This window comes from Thermobia domestica, chromosome 11 (genome assembly GCF_964235325.1).
Source record: "Thermobia domestica chromosome 11, izTheDome1.hap1.1, whole genome shotgun sequence".
NCBI classification, from domain to species: domain Eukaryota; kingdom Metazoa; phylum Arthropoda; class Insecta; order Zygentoma; family Lepismatidae; genus Thermobia; species Thermobia domestica.
Window position 1 is genome coordinate 99119355 of NC_137464.1, and position 20518 is coordinate 99139872.

Sequence of the window (20518 nt, forward strand, 5' to 3'; positions counted from 1 at the left end):
GACCCTTTCTGCTAAAGATTGTCTCTCACCTATTTTATCCGTCGTTAAAACATTTATAAACAAAAAATACAGCTGCATTCTTTGTATTTAATTCTGTTGTTTGCAGAAATTTGATCCTTACAAATATGTCTTTTCATGCATAGTATTAAATTTTATTTGTAAATCTAAAATGTGGTGTACCAAAAGTATAGGCCTACCAGCACCCTTCTGACATTTATGTTTTCTTTTAGAGGTATCCAATTTAACAATATAATGCCTCGTATTAATATCAGTGGGATGTGCAGTATGGTTAGCATAGTAATTCTTCAATTTTGTACTTTTATTAAATAGAACTATTTCGCAATGTTGATAAACGTCATTCGGTCAGACAGGAAAATTATTCACGTGTATGGCACAAAAAGGGTAGGATTTCCTACAAGGTATGTCATAACATTTTTTCGAAGATGAATCCTAAGATATTTCCTAGGATTGATCTCGTAGTGTATAGCCCGCCTAAGACCACAAACAATTCGTTATATATTTATTTAGTTTGGGTTTTTGCTGTGTTGAATTATGTTGTTTTCTTTTCCCGTGGCAAATTTTTGTGGACACATCTTTCTATTGTACGTTTTTGAGTACGTGGACGAATGTTATTTAATAAAGAAAAAGTCAATATCTCGGAAAATTTCTTTACCTGGGCTTGGCTGTACAACATGCAATATTGCAAGATTGTGTGGTGAACTTGAGTGCTTGTGTACATATTTGTTATTACGTGTATTTGTGCCTTTCCTTTCGTGTAATATAGTGTTTTTTGTTAGTGTGCATGTGTGTTTGTGAATTCTTGTGCTGTAGCAACGTGAAGGAGTCATAATAAAAAAGATAAAAGATACAGGTATTGTTTACCACAATTTCCTTAAAGACTCTCTCCTTGCTAAACAATGGGTTCACGCATGTAAAAGAAAAGATAAACTTTAAAAACGCGACTGTTTGTAGTATGCATTTCTCAGAAGAACATTATTTGCGAGATCTGAAATCTGAACTTCAAGGCTTGCCGCCCAAGAAAATTCTGAAACCAAATGTAGTTCCCTCAGTCCAACTAGGCATTCAAAGTCGAATTCCTGCACAAAATGAAACATGTTATGTTGAAGGTTGTCTTTCATCTCCAAGTATTCCACCTGATAGGACAATAAGATATGAATCACGAGAAGTCAGAAAACGGGCTCTGAAAAACGTGTCTACACTTTCTCCGAAAAAGAGAAAATTAGATAAGGGAACAAACAGAATTTAGAGATTTTAATATTGAAATGGAACAACTAAAAACAAAATTAGTAATTATGGAACAGTCGAACAAAAATCTCAAAATGCAAATTATTAATCTCAGAGTTAGAAATGCTATGTTGCGTTGTACCATAAATAAGAAGAGTAAAGAAATCAACTCTGAAAAGAATAATCTTAATGATAAAGTAAAATCTGGTGTTAATCAAATCTCAGAAATTATTTTCACTCCTACGCAAATAGAGTATCTTATAAGTAAAAAAGAAAAGAGCGCATTGGAATAAAGATGACGTGAATAAAACTCTGATGATACGAACTTTATTTATTATTATTATTTTCTTTTTAAATACTGTCTATACATCCGAAACAGCATGCACTTTTCACTTACAGGACTATCCACTTTCAGAAAGTGGGTCATCTTTCGTGGATCTCTCGTGTCTCGGATGGATTCACATAACCACTAATTGAAATTACGAAGTCAGGACATACATTTTGTGCACAGATTCATACAAGAGGTTAGAAAAACTACAAGGCGAGACGAAAAAAGTTTTTGTTCGAAAATCAAGTCACTACAAGACGAGAAAACCTCATTTCTTGTCTTGTTAGCAGGCCCGTATCCACGGGGTGTCTCGGCGGAGACGTCCCTCTAAAGTTTTACTGGTCCCCCTAAAATTTTCACGGTAGGCTTTCAAATGAACTATCACATGGTTGGATCGAGGCCCCCTAACTTCTACCGGCCTCCCTACATTTTCGGGCTGGCGATTGGCCTGCTAGTTAGCATGCAAAGTATTTAGATATAAACCGAATCCATTTTTCCGGACTGTATACTATTGATGTCACGAAGTGCAATTATAGCGTCAACAATGGGTACATTAAACATAACCTGTGGTGGATAGTCGGCATGATGTTTAAGACGGATGGTCTCGTTTTAACATTCATATGGAGCAGATATGAATTGCCAATTTTAAACTTTAAGCCTGAGTGCCGTATATTGAACAAAATAAAATGCATTGATAATTTATTATTATTATTATTATTATTATTATTATTATTATTATTATTATTATTATTATTAGTATTACCCATTGTTTTAAATATTTATTGAAATATTCCTAGGCCTAACAGTACTCATAAAGTAATCTATTTATGCTAGGTGCGGAACTCACCTTTCATTCGTGTCGCAATTAATTTAACTCCAGAGCTCGGAAATTTTAGAAATTACCCTGGTAAAACACATATTTATCTGGAACTTTGCATAAATAAATTCACAGTAACATTTCAGATATAAATAAATTTAAAATGTAATTATAATTCAAGAATTATCTCTCACCAAACAATAAATAAATGATCATACAATATAGGTGCATTGTTAAGTTTCTATAATATTTACTGCATTAAGAACTTCTATTTAGTGCTGGATTATTTATTTATTTATTTATTTATTTATTCGTAGTTTTGTGTGTAGGAGGACGTTGTGACAGCGAAAATGTTATGCATAAAGAAAGAAAGAAGACATATTCTACCTGCTTCTTACGCCACTATACCTATTGCTTCTCCTCGCTGGTGACGTCACGCAAAACGGAGAGCGAAGGCGTCTGAGCTTATTGCCCAACCTTTCCTTCTAGTAACCTTGATCTAATCCCATTCGTTGCTGATCTTTATTCAGGGGAATATGGTTAGTACTTCGTGCATTCGTGATGTAAAATCTGTCCTCCAACCTTATTTGAACACTTTCTAGGACCTCATCTTCCAGCGCATCCTCATATCTCCAGACGAGCTCATTATGTTTTACCTAGTATACGTCTTTTGCTTTAGCCTTCTAGGTCTCCGGATCTAAGCCTTATCAAGCACGTGTGGGCCATAATGGGACGGAACCCGAGTAGCAGTCAGCTCTGAAAATGACGGTGCCAGACGTAGCCAACAGCATCTGGTCTGCTACGCTTTGGGCCAGATCCGTCAATTCTTTCTAGTGTTTTTGAATGTGGTTGGGCCAGTGTAGTCCTATATTTATCATGTATTTGATTATTTTTACTTAATGAAATCTTAACTCTCTGTAACAAGTCATATGATGACTCCCTCACCATTTGATTACAAATTTTGAATAATGCTTTTTCTCTTGTTCCCTTATATTCTTAAAATATGCAGTATTACCTACTTTTTCATTCTTCATTTCGCAATATGCCCTTAATCTTGCGTCTTGCCGTGTATTATTTTTGAATGTCCAAAGCACACAGTTGTTAAACATTTGTTACTCTTGTAATTCCATTGAATTTATCTCCATATATGTTCCTCTATCCTTAATCTAAACACCTTTACGTTATATTTCACCGTGTTTGTTGATTTTTCTTCTTAATTCGCATTCAACTTTCTACAAATTTTTACATTCTTCAGTGTAACTTTGCAATGTTTTTCTTTCCCTAGTTTCCAGAAGTTTCTTCTAATATTCATGCTTCTGAGTTGTGCTACGTTTATAATATTGTACCTTTACTCACGAAGTACAAGTTCTTCCACAACTAGTTAGTTCATTCTTTTCCAAAACTCGTAAATTTTTCTTCCAAATTTCAAACAAATCTATTTTACCCCAGGTCTTTAAACTTTTTAGTACCAAATTTGTAACCTTTTTTTTTGTTGTTGTTGTTGTTGTTGTTGTTAAATATACTTTTCAGTGGGGTTCCATCTCAAAACAAGAAGTCGTGATCTGACAATTTTATTTTTTTTTTTCTTACCATTCGCGTTCAACAACTTTCTCTTGATATTGGACCTGAACAGAGATGGAGTGGGTCAGTGGGTCAAGTTTTCTGAGTGGGTCGTGGGTCAACAGCATGTGACCCGCTGTGACCAACTACCCACAATGACCCACCGTGACCCACTGCGACCCACCACCCACCATGACCCACCACCCACCATGACCCACCACCCACCGTGACCCACTGCGACCCACCGACTCAGTATGATCTACCGACCATCTCTGCTCACTGCATTGTAGACAGTATCTTCTGAAGACTGGTAAATTTGTCTCCGTTTTACTTTCAAGACCTTCATTTCCCTTCCTTTTCCACTTGTTTCTGTCTACTTACCTGAGGTGAGTATATCTAACCAAGTGAAAAAAGAACTTCAGGCACTTTTGGATATTGATATTTTTAATAGAAACAATAGCAATAGGACTTACACTACAACTTGGCTTTCGAGACCTGTGAGTTTTTAGAGCTAACTACTGGAAAAAATACATTTTTGAATCACTGTAATATATAAATTGTTATATAAAAAATTGAATGTAACTATGTGTACCTGATCATCATGGTCAAATTGCAAAGTCAAATGAAATTACTTTTGATATATAGTTAGGCCTTAATCCAAACTGGGATGTTATATTGCTTTCATTATAATGTATAATATCCTAAGGGGGTAGTGAGCACTGGCGGATCCACGGGGAGGGCGGAGGGGGCGACCGCCCCCTCCAAAGGGTTTTTTGAACTTTCAGCATTTATGATTGGGAAAATCTAATATGGTCTTTTTCCCAACCGATCAATCTGTGTAACAAGCATAGCAGAGTCTAATAAAAATGTGAGGTACTTATTAATACTTAATACAGACATATTTGAATTGTGAATACTTCTCTCCCTAGTTCCTTGGGGCGGTCACCATAAGCCCCAAAGTAGCGAAAATATGATTCATTCGTTGGACGAACAACTGTAATAAGGAGGGTAAGACGGCTCACTCTTTGTACTAAAAATGTGTTATTGTGTCCTAGAAAAAGGACATGAAATGGATTTCGGAATTCCGGATTATAACCTCAATTACCTTTACCTTTAATAAAGAGAAATATAGAATCTTCAGCGCTCCTTACCGAAAAGGTCTCTGAATCTAAGAGGAGACTTTTCGGTTGGTTGATTGATTGATATGTATTTACGTTATTTGTCAAATGCGATGCTTTACAGAATGAGAACTAGAGTTTAAAGTTGGATCTGACCCACTGTAGTGCGTTCGAAGCTCACTTACCGGGAATTAAACCACAGAACCTCATGCATCAAAGATCATAGGTACGTTCGCTATCTACTAGATCAACAAAGAGAGCCGTGACTTTTGGGGTACAACACGGAAACATTTGGAAGAGATCAGGAATTTATTGTGACTTCAAATGGCATTCCATCTTTTCTTGAGAAATAACACAAGCATGTTATTGTAATTCACCCATAGAAGACGAAATCCTGAGTGAGTAACTTCGCACAGGAAAAACTAATTAGGACAGTATATAAGATTTGTTGCGTAGGGTATCACTAAGGAAGGATTTTTTTTTTTAATTCGAAGAAAGGAAGGCAGAATGTGGTGGAAATTACTTTAATAAGATGTTCATCTCTTCGAATCAGTTAAAACTAGAGACTTGAAATTTGGCATTTGGATTTCTCATTTAAAATAATTTGGCACGTGTTTCAACTTTTTTTATATTATAGTAAAACGGAGAAAAAAGAGATGGAAAGAAAAAGTGGCGGCGAATGCAAATATTATAATAAGATATCAATATCTAAGAATCTTTGAAGGTTACAAACATGAAATGTCGTATATGGACTTTCCACTTAAAATAATTCAATACGTATAGCAGTATTGTTTATATTTTACCTAGAAGGGAAGAAAAGGGGTGGGATTAATACTACTACTACTACTACTACTACTATTATTATTATTATTATTATTATTATTATTATTATTATTATTATTATTATTATTATTATTATTATTATTATTATTATTATTATTATTATTATTATAAGATGCCATATCTCGGGATCTCTTGCGGTTAGAAACATGAAAGTTGGTAGTTTGATTTTTCATTTAAAATAATTCAACATGTATTTGAACGTTTTTTTTTTTTTTCACTTAACGTAGAAGAGAAGGAAAAAAGATGGGGGTCGTTCATTAAAATGCCTTACGAGGTGTTGGAATTTCGTGATACAGTTTTAACTCAATCCAATTCTATATGCAAGACAGAAGGAAGAACGCGAAGTATTGTGCCACAGTACCACGTAGGAGCATTTGCTATATTGTGCAAGGCCGTATGTCGAGCAGATTTTGGATCTGGGGGCGAGCCCCACCTAGACGAAGGCTAGTATAATATACCTAGGTAATTTTATTGTTATTGTAAGAATAACTATAGTTATATTATGTTTCGTGGACCCCACACAAATATAGAGATAAATTAATTTTGTATTAATTTTTGGAACTGCTGTCCCGCAATTGTTACTCAAAATATAAATGATTAGAGCACTCTTTCGTTAAAATGAATGATATCGTCAATACAGTATTTTCTTTTGTGGAAGTACTGTGCCAGACAGTGTATCTCATGTTGCGGTGACTGTGTGTGAAGTGAATCATGAAACCGTCACGCCTCCGAAACGAAAGTACGTATTTAATTTAAATCTACAGAGAAAATACTCCCACTACCCCCCCCCCCAAAAAAAAACTTACAAGTTCGGGTCTCAAAGTGGAATCTGGGAATCATTTTTACACCCACCCCCCTCCAGCCCCGTATTCATATGAGTCCCATTCTTGTAAATTAAAATTCTGGTCACCGCTCATCTTCGAGAAAGCGAACCGCCCCTCCCAAACGATCCTTCTGGATCCGCTAGTGGTAGTGAGGATCCGAATTTTTGCAAAAAGAAAAAAAAAAGTATCTCGCAAGCCGTTAAACTTATGGAGCTGAAATTCAGTGTATTAACTCTTTATTGAAAATAAACAGAATGTGTCCTAGCATTTTTTAAAATTCTCCTTTATGTGGGGGGGGGGGGGCACTTTCTATATATGAAAAATTGGTAGTGAGTTGGTTTGTAAAAATGATCGAAAACGATCGATGTTATTTAAGAAAAGAAATCAGAAACAAAAAATACAGTGCTTTGCTTCATATATCCATTGCTTTCGCTATAATAATTGCTGAAGCTTATGTTTATTATATGGAGCGCTTACAGCACAGGGCAATCAACCCATAAAGTTGTGAGAAAAATAGGCATAAAATTTGTACTGTAAGCTTAATTACACGGAAATTTGAAGTTTGGATTGTACGCATAATTGTATAAAAAATTTTACACTTTTTTTTCCCTATACGTTGGTCTACTTACTTTGATTTGGAACTTCGAAATTTCATCCTTTTTTCCACTGAAAAGTATTGATAATTCAATAAGGAAATAATTATACTATGATAATTTAATTGAAATTCATTTTAATTTAGCACATGACAAACAGCAGTGTGGTAATTGAAGTTGAAGAAGGAGGGAAATTTCCATTCGCCTCTGAACACTTTCCAGGAACCTCGTTCCCTTTCGCTTTCTAGACGGGGGAGGGAACTTGGTAATGGCATCAAACCTTCATGTGTAATTACAAAAATTAAATTTATAAACAAATAAGAAATCATCAGTTTATCAGGCTTTAATTGATAATTTATTCACAAGATTCCCTATCAAAGGCGTGGTAGATGAAGTTTCTGTTCTACGTGGGTCGACATTGCCAACTGACATGGTCGATATGAGAAAGAAGTTGTATGGTGATAGAGAGATGATACTACTTGCTCAGTATTTCAAACCTGACCAAGAAAAATCGTTATCAGACTTAAGTCTAACAAGTAGATTGTCGATGAGAAGTTGCAGAAATCGGGTAGAAGTATTATCAATTTCCACGACAGAGTGCGAACGAGGATTTCCTCTTATGAATATACAGATGACTGATATTAGAAATAGACTAAGTGCTCAAACATTGTCTAACTTGTTGCTCATCAATGTTAATGGTCCACCGCTAGACATGCTCAAAGTAGACGAGCTAGTTATTTCTTGGCTGAAGGATGGACATCATTCCACTGCGGATGATTAACCGCCAAAAAGTTACCAACAGAAAATAAATCTGATTTCAGATTTGTTTTAAGGTGGAAAATTACGAGTTACGGAAAATGTATACTTGCTTTACTAATGGCTTATTTGTGTTATTCAACTTTGTACCTAATTTTAGTAAGTCTCTTCTTTGCTTTAGGTAAACTACTTTGAATAAATATTCATAATAATTGCAATTATGCATATTTGTAACTCAAATTTAACGTGGTATTTTAGTAATTACACAAATTACAATTATGAAGATGCTCTCCATAGAGTACCCGAGCACTTCATACCCTATGGACAACTGATTTTTCAAGTCTTTTGTGAGAAAAAATACTGTGAACTGAGAAACCATAACCTTTTCCACAGGGGTATTTTCCTGCGAATAGAAGTTTCTTGTGGAATGCGTTCAGAAATTAACACTTGCAAGAATACTCTCTTAGTACAAGTATATTTTAGGCACACACTAATTTCCACCCACCTCGAACTGTTTCAATTTACTCACTGACAAACACTTTACCATTTTATATCGTAAAGGTCAGATCCACCGTCATTGTAACAGAGTGGTGCTTGAGCGATTGACTAGAAATTCAAACTCCGATTAGTGACAATTTCACAGTCTTGTTTTATTACAAGTGTAAACTCTTTAGTCAGTTCAGAAGAGGCCGTGGATCGTGTTCAGAGTTGATGACGATGGATTTTGGTGAGTCAGATTAGGTCAAAGTGGATGAGAGTGGTTCATGGTTGGTGGTGGGTCAGAGTGAGTCACGGTGGGTGGTGGGTCAAAGTGGGTCACCGTGGGTGGTGGGTCACGGTGGGTGGTGGGTCGTGGGTCAGTGGGTCGTGGGTCAAGTTTTCATTGACCCAAGCCAACTCTGGACCTGAATTCAAAATGGATGCCATGGTACCAAATGACACCATCTGGTGCCCCCCTTCAACTACCCAAAATCAAAGTTTCGTCATCTTTCCTCAAGCCGTTTCAAAAATAAAAGTGGTGCGGAACTTTTGCCTCGTCTAGTGTATCTTCTTCTTCTTTTTCACCTCAACTATAGGTTTGTAGGCAACATGGAAATTTTAAAACTTTTCTTTCCTTTGGGAGAGCTGTTTTATTCTTTGATAAGGGCTTTTCTTTGTATTATGCCGTATATATAGAACGTAATATTTCATTTTATAAACAAATAGAAAATACATGTGTTCCTTCTATTTCTTTAATTCTTCCATATATAAGTACTTTCAGCCTTTATCTATTTGCTCTTCTACGCAAAATTTTTGGGTGGACACGTCCCCCTTTCCCCCTACCCGAGACGCCTATGTTTTTCAGTGAAATTCCACTTCAGTCAAGACTGCGGTCTGACAACTTTTACGGGTTTTTTTCCTTGCCATATTAATAGATCACTTGCTACAAATTTAGAAGCTTCGATCCATTAGTTGAATCTTTCTCTGCCTACCTTGTTTTACTCTCATCACACCAGTGTTCCGATAACTTTATATTTTCTGAGAAGATAGGTCTCATATAAGTAGATAACAATGTAATAAACATATATGCCATTCATTTGTTCTTCCTTCCTTCTTTTATTTACTTAAGTATTCAGCACTCATTTCTTCTTCCTATTTCTTTACTTCTTTTATATGAATATCAATTTCGTCTCATATACATTTTGTGTGTGTTGTGAAGATGTATCTCCCCGCCCGAGATGCCTGTGTCTCCTGCAGTTCGCCTCATCTCTGTGTACTGAAACAAAATACTAACCTTCGTGTTGCAAGACCTTATGAAGGATTGTGGCCGGACACATGCCTTACCGCCCGGCCGGTGACACGTGATCACTGCTCACTGCATTCACTTCAAATATCATATTTCTAACCTTTCAAGCCAGGGTAGTTTCCCAATTATTGCAATAACTGTTTATTTTTCCATAAATCTTGATCAAGGAAGTTTCAATTCCCTCCTCGAGCAAGATATCATGGGAAAATTTCATATACTATCTATATATATAATATCAAATACAACAATCATATTTGTTCAGAAAGGTTGAACCCCCTGAAAAATTCTGCATACGCCTCTGTGCAGTTGCTTTCGCCATTATCAATTTTAATGTTCCAGAGAGATCAATGTTGTGTACTAATATACAGGTAATACATATTTGTAAAAGTTCTTCTCCATTCTGTTTATTTCGCAAATAGCATTTAGGGGATAACAGTAGGCTATATTCTTAGCATAAAAAGTACTGAACTGTGCTTGCTCAGTGGTAAAGTATTCACCTTTGCTGCATGGGGTCCCTGGTTTGATCCTAACTCTCGCCAAGTGAACTTCGAGATAGATAAATAACGTCTGCGTAGGTTTTCTCGAGGTTTTCCCGTTTCCTCCCACTTTATTTTATTCCACTGTTTTATTCATTCACTTATTCATTCCGTCTCCTTTAGCCTCGGTGCATAATAGTTGGACGTTAAACTAAAATAATTAAATTTACAATATATGAAAAAATACTGGCTGCTCAGAATATTATGTCAACAATAGAAAGAAACAATGGAAATTTATTTAAATTATAAAATTTTGAACTTGCTTTATTTGTTGTAATAATATAAAAGTCTATTACCATAAATACGTATGGTTATACATGTACTGTACCTAGAGGATAAACGCCGGGTGAGTTGATAGTAATTTCTTTTTTTAAATATATATTTTAGTTAATTCATTTGCAAAATTTACGATAAAGTGTTATTAAATTCTAATATTTGCTAAGTAAATTGTACAAAATAGTAATCAGATGTTTTTATACAGCCAATTAAGAAACAATAACTGACATACATAATGAAATTCAACATTATAATGGCAATTAAAGATATGAGATTTATCCTAAAAACTTACAATAAGTGATATACATAGGTAATTCACATAATGAAATTAAAGATTATAATTATGATCAATGAGATTTATGTAGCTGTAACTTCCACTAAAGTAAGCGACATCCGCATTGGCGTATGACCTTCTGCGCTGCTCTCACTTCGACGAACCAGGTTGCAGCGACGTAGCCAGAGTAATGAAGTGGAAGACTGCTTCGTTCGAAACTAAGGTAGAAATGGAATATTTCTGATCTAAAGCAGTAACCGAGAGTCAGAATATATTTTTTTCGAGAATATTGGTGACACAACCATATTTCTAGCTTAATTTTTTCGTGTTTTATTCCCGTTTTATTTTCCTCTGATTTTTTATTGTGGTTATTGTTTCATAATCACAGTTAACTTAATCAATGAGAATTAGCTTAAAGAGATTTATCTTATAAATCCCCCCTCTAATTAAATTTCCGTTGGGCATAGCACTAGGTCAGTTCGAAATGGAATTTACAGTTATAACTGTATAAATGTGTCCTGGTACTATTCTGGCACAAAACTGTTCGAGGACACTTATTATTATTATTAGTTTAGGTTATAACAACTGTTCTTAAACTTTCTTCCGCGAAGTCCTAGATCACCGCAAGATCTTCAATGATGTAATATAATTAATAATTTCCAGATATTGAAATTTTAAATAATACTTCAATTGCTCACTTTTAAATTAAATTTACCTAACTGTATTAACTAAAGCCACAGTAGTAAGGCGTCTAGCACAGACAACACTTCTTAGTGGGTCATGAAACTCAGATGATTACTTTGGGACTACTATTATTTAGGTTAAGTAATTTTTAAGTAAGTGCCAATACTCTAGCTGTACTGAAATTCTGCTTCTCGTGACATCACTGAGATCAAGCAGTGGTCAGAAAAAAAGATGGATGACCATTCATATTCGCTAGATGGTATTGACATTGTGGCATCCATCTAATTTGTTGTGGGGAGTTACTTGAAAAAGGAGGTAGCGAACTCCGATTTAGAAAGCCAGCATTAATGGCGAGGAAAGCCGATGTGCTGAATACGTAACTCGTCAAAGGCATGAGTGTGATAATCAGTAATGGTATCAGAATTTCTTTTCCAGTGGGATTTTGAATAAACGAGGTGGAGGGGGGATTTGAAAGTAAAATATAGTGGTAAATCAGGTTTTGGACGATCGGAGAAATGCTCCAAGGTACATTTTCCTTGTGCCTTCGTCTGAAATCATCACTGGCTACAGGCTGGCTATTTGGTCTTGGCTCCCTTACGGGCTGTTGTGTCAGGAGTTTAGTTTCAGTTTTCAAATTTTAAAGAGCAACAAAAGGGAGAAACCTCTTCTGTCAACCAACTTAGGGATGTACAGAAACCGAAACTAAATTTGATGTCTTTTTTTTTTTTTTTTTTTTTTTTTTTTTTTTGATCCTATGTTCTCGGTACCTGCTTGACTGAATCTATGGGCAGAGTTGGTAACTTACCTTTCCAAACACATATATTATGAATTCCACAGACAAATTTCAAGGAACTGCATATACGAGGTTTCAGAACAATTACTAGATGATATAGAACATATTCACAGGCACGTAGCCAGGATTTCGTGAAGGGGGGGGGGGTCCGTGACATGAAATACTGTGGTCATCACACCAGGGGCTCGATCATTCTAAACTATTTTACTGGAAACACATACTGGTTCGTTTAGCCAGGATTTCGTAACGGGGGGAGGGGAAGGGACGTGACATGAAACACTGAAGGCCCAATCAATCTAAACTACTTTCCTATAACGTATATTGGTTTGTTAGGACAATAAAATGAGAATATGTTGGTAAGTATTTTAATAACAAACTACGAAGAAATCTCGAGTAAGATAATAATAATAAAAAAACATATTGAAAATGATTTTACGTTCGCCTCTGTTCATTCAAATATAACAATTTTCCTTTCATTACGACCTCAACTATTATAAAAGGTACATATTCACTATTATAAAAAGTACACTCATGTCCAAAATGATTGTCGCATGTCTATGACTGTCCTCTTGTAAGAATATAATCTGATAATGATTTTGCAGGGTACTTTTAATACGGATATCATGTGTATAATCGGGAAATGTATAGACCCTATTTGTGGTAAATTTCATAGGAAAAGAATTATAAATACGAAAATTGGAGTAAGTAAAATGAAATGTTGCTATATGGACACTAAAGTTTTAATTTGTTTTATTGTTCTTATTTACTGCTCTTTTGACAAAATTCGTTATCAAATTATACTCCTACAACAACATATTTATAGACATGCGACAATAATTTTGGACATGAGTGCACAGACTCAATAATGTTTTGTAAAATATTTTACAATATCTGCGTTCCTTTCTCTGTTTTATCAAATGTTAACAAAACTTTCTTTTCACATAAATTTTTGTTTTTATTATTCCTTCAACTACTGTCTGTTCCAAATGACAGGTTAAAGGACTAGTAGAAAATTGTTTTTGAAATAACATGTTTGATACTGCAAGGATGCGATGATGAAATTTATGATCAAAAATGTCCACACTGTTGCACAACCGGCATTATGCTTTCAGAAGCTTGAAATCTCCCTGACAAAGTAGCAGAAATTCTAAGAATTGCGTAACTTCCGGAAATTTCAAATTCCCTGACTCTTCCAGGATATCCCACTGACCTCGCCACCATGTATTGCAAGTAATACAAATCTCCTCATAAGAAAGAGTAACCAAAAGCTTTCTGTAGTTTTTTTTTCTTAATTTTTAACGCCCATTCTTCTTTTTCCCATTTCATTTCGTTTTATCCTTCCTTAATTTTTTCATTTCTGGTCTCGAAGGGGGGGGCCGGACCCTCCCCCTTGGCTACGTGCCTGATATTTATTATATATAAAACCTCTCACTTCAATACTTGTCGTTTGGTGTCGGTATTTAAGGAGACAAAGTCAGGAAATGGTATTTCAAGTGTATACATCTTTTTCAAAAATGTGCATCGGTCGAAAATCAACAAAACATCGACTTTTCCAAAGGCCAAGAACTAACAGCTCAAATGTGTGGAATTAGCGCGAGAACTATCAGGAATTTGCAGTAAAGCCAAGAAGTCACCTGAAGAAGGTTCATTATTTGAGTTGCCAAGAAAGCACATTATAATAAATAAAACAGTAACGAATCTTGATGATTTCAGAAGACATCATTCGTACAAGCGTTCTTAAGTTTTATGACAATGGTGACTTTCCCTAGCTGCAAAGAAAATAACACAAGTTTTAAAGGATAAAATATCTTATACAGGGTCTAACATTTACATTGAGGATTCTTAACCACATTGGTTTTTGCTACCCTAAGTCTAAAGATAATCAGAGGTTTCTCATGGAGCGTGGGGATATAGTGGCATCAAGGGCAACATTCTTTTGCAAGAAATGCATAAAATCAGGACATCGAGGGCGACATTCTTATTTCGGGCAACTGTAACTCTGTGGTAGAGCGCTCATCTTTGGTGTATGAGGCCGCTGGTTCGATCCTACCTCTCGAAGTGGGCTTCGTGGTGGACAAACACTGTTTCCGTGGATTTTCTCTGTGTTTCCTCATTTTCCTACCTTCTTCATTCCACCATTCTTCATTATCATCATCGTCTCCCTTAGTCTCGGTGAATAATCGTGGGAGTTAAACTAAAAAAGAAAATACTTTATCAAGTCAATGTACCACGACTATGCCCTGTAGGTTAAAGCAGAGTGATAATAAAAGTTTATGATTATGGGGAAATTAATGCAATTAACAATGGGAGAAAACGTGAAAATCTCGAGAAACCTACAAAAGGCACCACAAACTTGTCTTTAATCGAATCAAAGACACTTGTTATCAGAGGTGAGCAGTGGCGAAGCGTGATAGTTTCAAGAGGGTAGACCCAATTTTCTACTACTACTACTACTACTACTACTACTACTACTACTACTACTACTACTAATAATAATAATAATAATAATAATAATAATAATAATAATAATAATAATAATAATAAAACGAAACAGATTACACATAAATATTTTACTATAGAAACACAAGAAGACAAATTCACATGAATTTGACGTAATTATATACCATCGACAACACTTATTCGATCTGGATCTCAATTTTTATAATGAAATTCACGTATGTGACTCATAGCTTATCTTAATTTGTCGTAATGCAATTTAATTGTTTTAATTGGGCGTGGTCGGATGGGGAAGATGGATTATCACATTATCTGCGCTATACAAGAAACATTTAAGCCCTTATGCAGAGTTGTTCTGACGTGTGATAGTGACATACTAAAGAGTTCGACTAACATATGATTCCTGCAGTAGCCAGGCCTTTAGTATGACGCTAATCATATGTCAAAACGACTTTGCATAAGGCCCATGTTGTTTAGTCTACTTGTACTTAAACAAACTGTGCTTGTAAAATTTCGTCTTTAATTATATCGTTCTAAACACATGACAAGCATTCAATCAAGTAATTTTGTGTGTTACTTAATTCCCCTTTAAAAGCAGAATCATGCTAAATATTTTTTCATACGCTGCTCTTTATGTCAACAGCCCAAATAATTTTTTGTACCAATCCATGCAGAACTCTCTCGCCCTCTGTTTGTTCTAGTTTCAACACAGTTGTTCATCTTCCTTCCTTAATAACACATTAATTTTCAAAAGATCACTGACAGAAGATTCCTCAATACGAATTATATTATGTTCATATTCTCCACTTACTGACATTTTCTCTCATTCACTCTTGTAAATGTAAGAAAAAAGTGTCACTCATCTCAAAAACACACACTCTCTACTCAATTCTAATGAACTCAACTAGTCTGATTTCGTAGAGGTTTGCGCCAACATAACGGAATAAAGGAACATTAGTTTGCGATAATAGGCGTAGCATTTTTAGAATTGCTTGTTCCAGCTTTTGTGTTGCGTTCGAGTCCGCAAAATTAAGCAAAGTTGGTACGGAATGGGGTCCTACGTTCTCTTGCTATTTATTGACATATCGAATTGAAATCGAAGGTCTCGAGAGAAACTCTCTATGTAGAAACGCAAGTCGATAAGCGCTGAAGCCGGTCTCTTTCGCACGTTATTACCAACACGTTCTCTCGCGGGATTTTCTGAGTAGCTTGGCGGTAGTTCTACTGCCGCCTGAGACACTGCTCAGTGAGCCTCCATGCAGTGGTGCCAACCACGATTTCTTTATCGAACATTTTTTTTTATCAACTTAGAAAATATAATGAATTATGTGCAAGGAAAATGAATTATAAATTATAATTTCTGAAAGTAAATGGGTAGGCCGGGCCTCAGGGCCTCTTACGACCCTTCGCCACTGGAGGTGAGTGCCTTATCGGTACCATCGTACTTTCCATATATGTATTTCATGAATCGGTTCATAGCATGTAACTGCTTTCTTGTTGCGAGACTTCTGTCTCAGAATTTAAAAATTAAAATAATAATAATAATAATAATAATAATAATAATAATAATAATAATAATAATAATAATAATAATAATAATAATAATAATAATAATAATAATAATAATAAATGGTAAAACATTGGCCTTTAGTTTGCGGGATCCCTAGTTAGATCCTTTGATGGATATGAATGGGGTTATAAACGATCTGCCTAATCAACTAAGATACATATCTTAATGACCTAATTAGTATCAAATGCAATGAAATCTTTTTAAGTTTTACGTCGGACGGCTATTCCAGTTAGGCTAAAGGAGATGGTCATGATGAGAAATGAATGAAATGGTGGAATGAAGAAAGTGGGAGGAAACAGGAAAACCTTTAGAAAACCCACGCACAGGGTCCTATTAGTATCAAAATTTTGTATGGTATAATATACAAGATGCTGTTAGTGAGACGAGTGCCTTTGGTACATGCGAAATACGCCTGCTGCAAGCTGGCTTTCTCACCGGAGGTTTGGTAACATCGCGCTGCTGACTCGTTCATTGACGCCATCCGCTTATTCGACTGGCGTCGACTATAACAATTGTTTCGAGTTGTGGATCAAGTTTACTAGTTGAAATTATCAACAGCGACTTCAAAAGCTTACAAGCTTACTTGAATCTGTATATCTGATTTTGGAGAATATTTTCTCGTACAAATAAGGAGTTTTGAAAGAGGAAAAAATGCCACGAGCAAATTTATGCAACTGATTAAACTGTGAGATTGGGGGATTCTTTCAGAATTCCATCAATGATGCATTTAAATACTTTTTCTTTAAAATATCGATACACTGCAAATCAAACATTTCCATTTGAAGTTCGGGGGCAAGAGCTTCTTTGTCGACGTTAAAAGGATTTCGAGAAACCTTAATATCATTTACAATTGCATCAAAATCTGAAAATCGAGACTCAAAATTTATTTTTAAAGCACCCAAAGCTTCAATTGCAAATCTACGAGAAATAGAGTCTGAGTTTGTTAAGGAAACTCAACGTATTAAAATGTACCGTAAAATCAAAATACATGTTTGGTACGTATTAAAATGCGTGAAACTTCGTTTTTCAATTGGGATTGAAACACTTTTTGTTGTTGTTTTGTTTTGTTGAAAGGAATTGATTGTGAGCGTGTAAATCAGCCAGAAGCTGGTTTTCTCTTTGTAATTCTAAATTAAACTCACTTATATGTTCACTTAAATCTATTTAAAATGCTAACTTTCATAATCCTCATTGTTCTGTAACTCAACCAGAGGGCGATTCTTTCCTTTCAAGAAAATTTTAATTATTGTTCAGAGCTCAAAAATCTTATTAGTACGTTACCGCAGTTAAGTCAGCTTATTCCACTATACTATGATAAGTCATTTTCTCCAATCTCTTCCAATTCTCTAATGAACTTGCGGAATTAACGATTATTGGGTACATATGACCTAATATAATTAACAGCTGATACAATTGGCTTTAAAACTTCTGACACATCCAAGCACTATCTGCACAAAAACTGTTGATGAAATGTACGATTAATTGTTTTAAACCAACATCATTTTTATGACCTTTGATACGAGAGCAACAGTATCTTAGTTCTTTTTTTCAGACTGTTTGTGCCACAATCAATAGTGATATAGATACACTTCAATTTTTTCCATTGAAAATTGTTTATCTGAACAGCATTTTCAACTTCTCCACTGAGTTTCGTCTGTTGTACGGAGTCTCTCTATCTTGTATTCAATCTCTTTCCACGTGTTCAGCAACAGAGGGGTTACAGAAACAATAATTGTATTGTAAATACGGTCCTTCAGTCCTTGTAGATCATGTATCACTTGTCTAAAATACATTATATATTTGATATATTCCTATAGAGAGAAGTTTAGAGAGGTAATATGAATATTTGCTTCGTGAAGTGCTCTTGAAACAGTCTCTTATCGACTCTATATACGTTCATCTCTCACTCGGAGTTTACCACTATCGTGACGTTTCACCTCACTTCCTGTCGATAATAATGTTTCCTTTCATGCCTTGATGATACTACATGACGAAGGATCTTTGTGAAACACACGGCGAAAGTTCCATTGTATTTGCACACCATTTTTGTCTCTTCCTGCTACCACACACATTGAGATTTTTTTCGAATCAAAGCCATTTTTGTTTAAGCTATACCAACAACATCAGCAAATTCACAAATTTATTAATGCTTTTGCAATACTTAGGTCTGTTTGTTAAAATGTATAATAAATATTTAAACTCTGCCAGTTGCATTTCAGGCGTCCTTTATTATTCAGCGTTTTTAGGACAGTAATTAAATTCTCTTAAAGTGTGTATCAGTTATTATTTATTTTATTTCCAGATTATGTTCCACTGAAGATTTGAGGAATGTGGTTCCTTCAACTGGCAAAAGAATCTGTCTTGATCCGAGTGGGTCAAGTGTGCTGCGTAGGCAGCTTTGGTAAGCTCCTTATCAAGTAGAATAAAATAAGTTTATTCTATTGATTTCTTGATTAAAGGACATTTATCTGTAGGTTTATATAGCAGTGATGATGTTATTAGAAAAATATATCAAAGGCATCTTGTCCACATTAGCATATCAAAAACACGAATACAAAATTTCAATTAACGTAATTATCTACAGTAGAATTTATTTGTAGTTTAATGTTTCTTTTCAGCATTGAGTCTATATGAGTCATGTAGAGATAGTTTGATGGGATGCGAATATAGAGCTGCGTGACTAATATGGTTAGCGTATACGCTTTCGGTCCGAGACTCATTTCGTCCGTGAAACTGTGGGGGAGTTAAATCTTTCTATCGGCTCCAAATTTTACCAAATAATACAGGAAGACCTAGCTGTGTATTAGCGAAATTCGTGCCAAGAATTCTCACACAGGACCAGAAGGGCATTCATGTCATCATCAGCAGAGAACTGAAGAAAACAGTCGCCAACAATTCGACAATTTTTGACAGTATTGTCACACAGAATGAGTCATGAGTTTACGGGTACAGAAAACCGAGCTGCCACCTCATTGAAATCACCTGGATTTCCAAGATCCGAAAAAGGCCAGACAAGCCAATCCTGCTGAAAGTGCTACTGTGTTGTATTTTATTGACATATTCGGGATCGTACATCGCAAATTTATTCTATGTGGTCAAACTGTCAATAAGGAGACCTACGCAGCTTTGTTACGACGATTACGCTATTCCGTTCGACATAAACGGCCGAACAAATGGGTATCTGGATAGCGCCATTTGCATTATGATAACGCACTGTGTCACATTTAAGGAATGGTGTTCGACTTCTTGCTCAAAGACAGCATCCCCGTCGAACACCATTGCTTCTACTCATCGGATCTAGTTTCGTGTGACTTGTCCTGTTCCTTACATTGAAATATGCATTTAAAAGGAAACTATTTGATAGTATTCAAGATATTTAGGATAATACGACATACTAATTCCAGCAAATTCCAGTTTTATCAGATCATTTGCTGAAAAAAAAAAACATGCAATGAATATGCAATCAAACATCTTGGTTTCAAAATTAGATATACATGTATTCACAAGATCATTACAGCAAATAGTGGTCATTATATCCAGAGTATTGTCCCTTGCTACATCAAGGCGCATGTCACTTGGTGTACAACCATCGACCTATTGACATCGGCGCAAATCTGTCTTCAACATTGGGGGGACGGGTAAGACCGTTCCCATATTATATATACAGGGTGGTTCAGTAATGTTGGACAGCCCTGAATAAATCGGAAACCAGAAGAGATATTAGCAAGAGTTTGGTGGATCCAGATACTTGTGAAAGGGGGACGTCTTTTGAGGTACTACACATTGTTACCAGGTCAACAGTGTTGCCAGCTCAGTACAAAGTTGTATTTTTTTAAATAGAACATATAGAAGTTTATGCCATCAAAAGAATTAGTACAGAATGTGAATACCAACAAGCGAAACCGCACCTGTCAGTGTTGCCAAATAAGGAAGTTATAAAGCTTCAAAGGTCAAGAAATTAAAGTGTCCGTAGAGCAAAACTAGTAAAAAGGAAAGAAAAATAATACTACGGAATGAAAAGAAGTAACCGAAAGAGTAAACCAAAGAACGCACAGCAT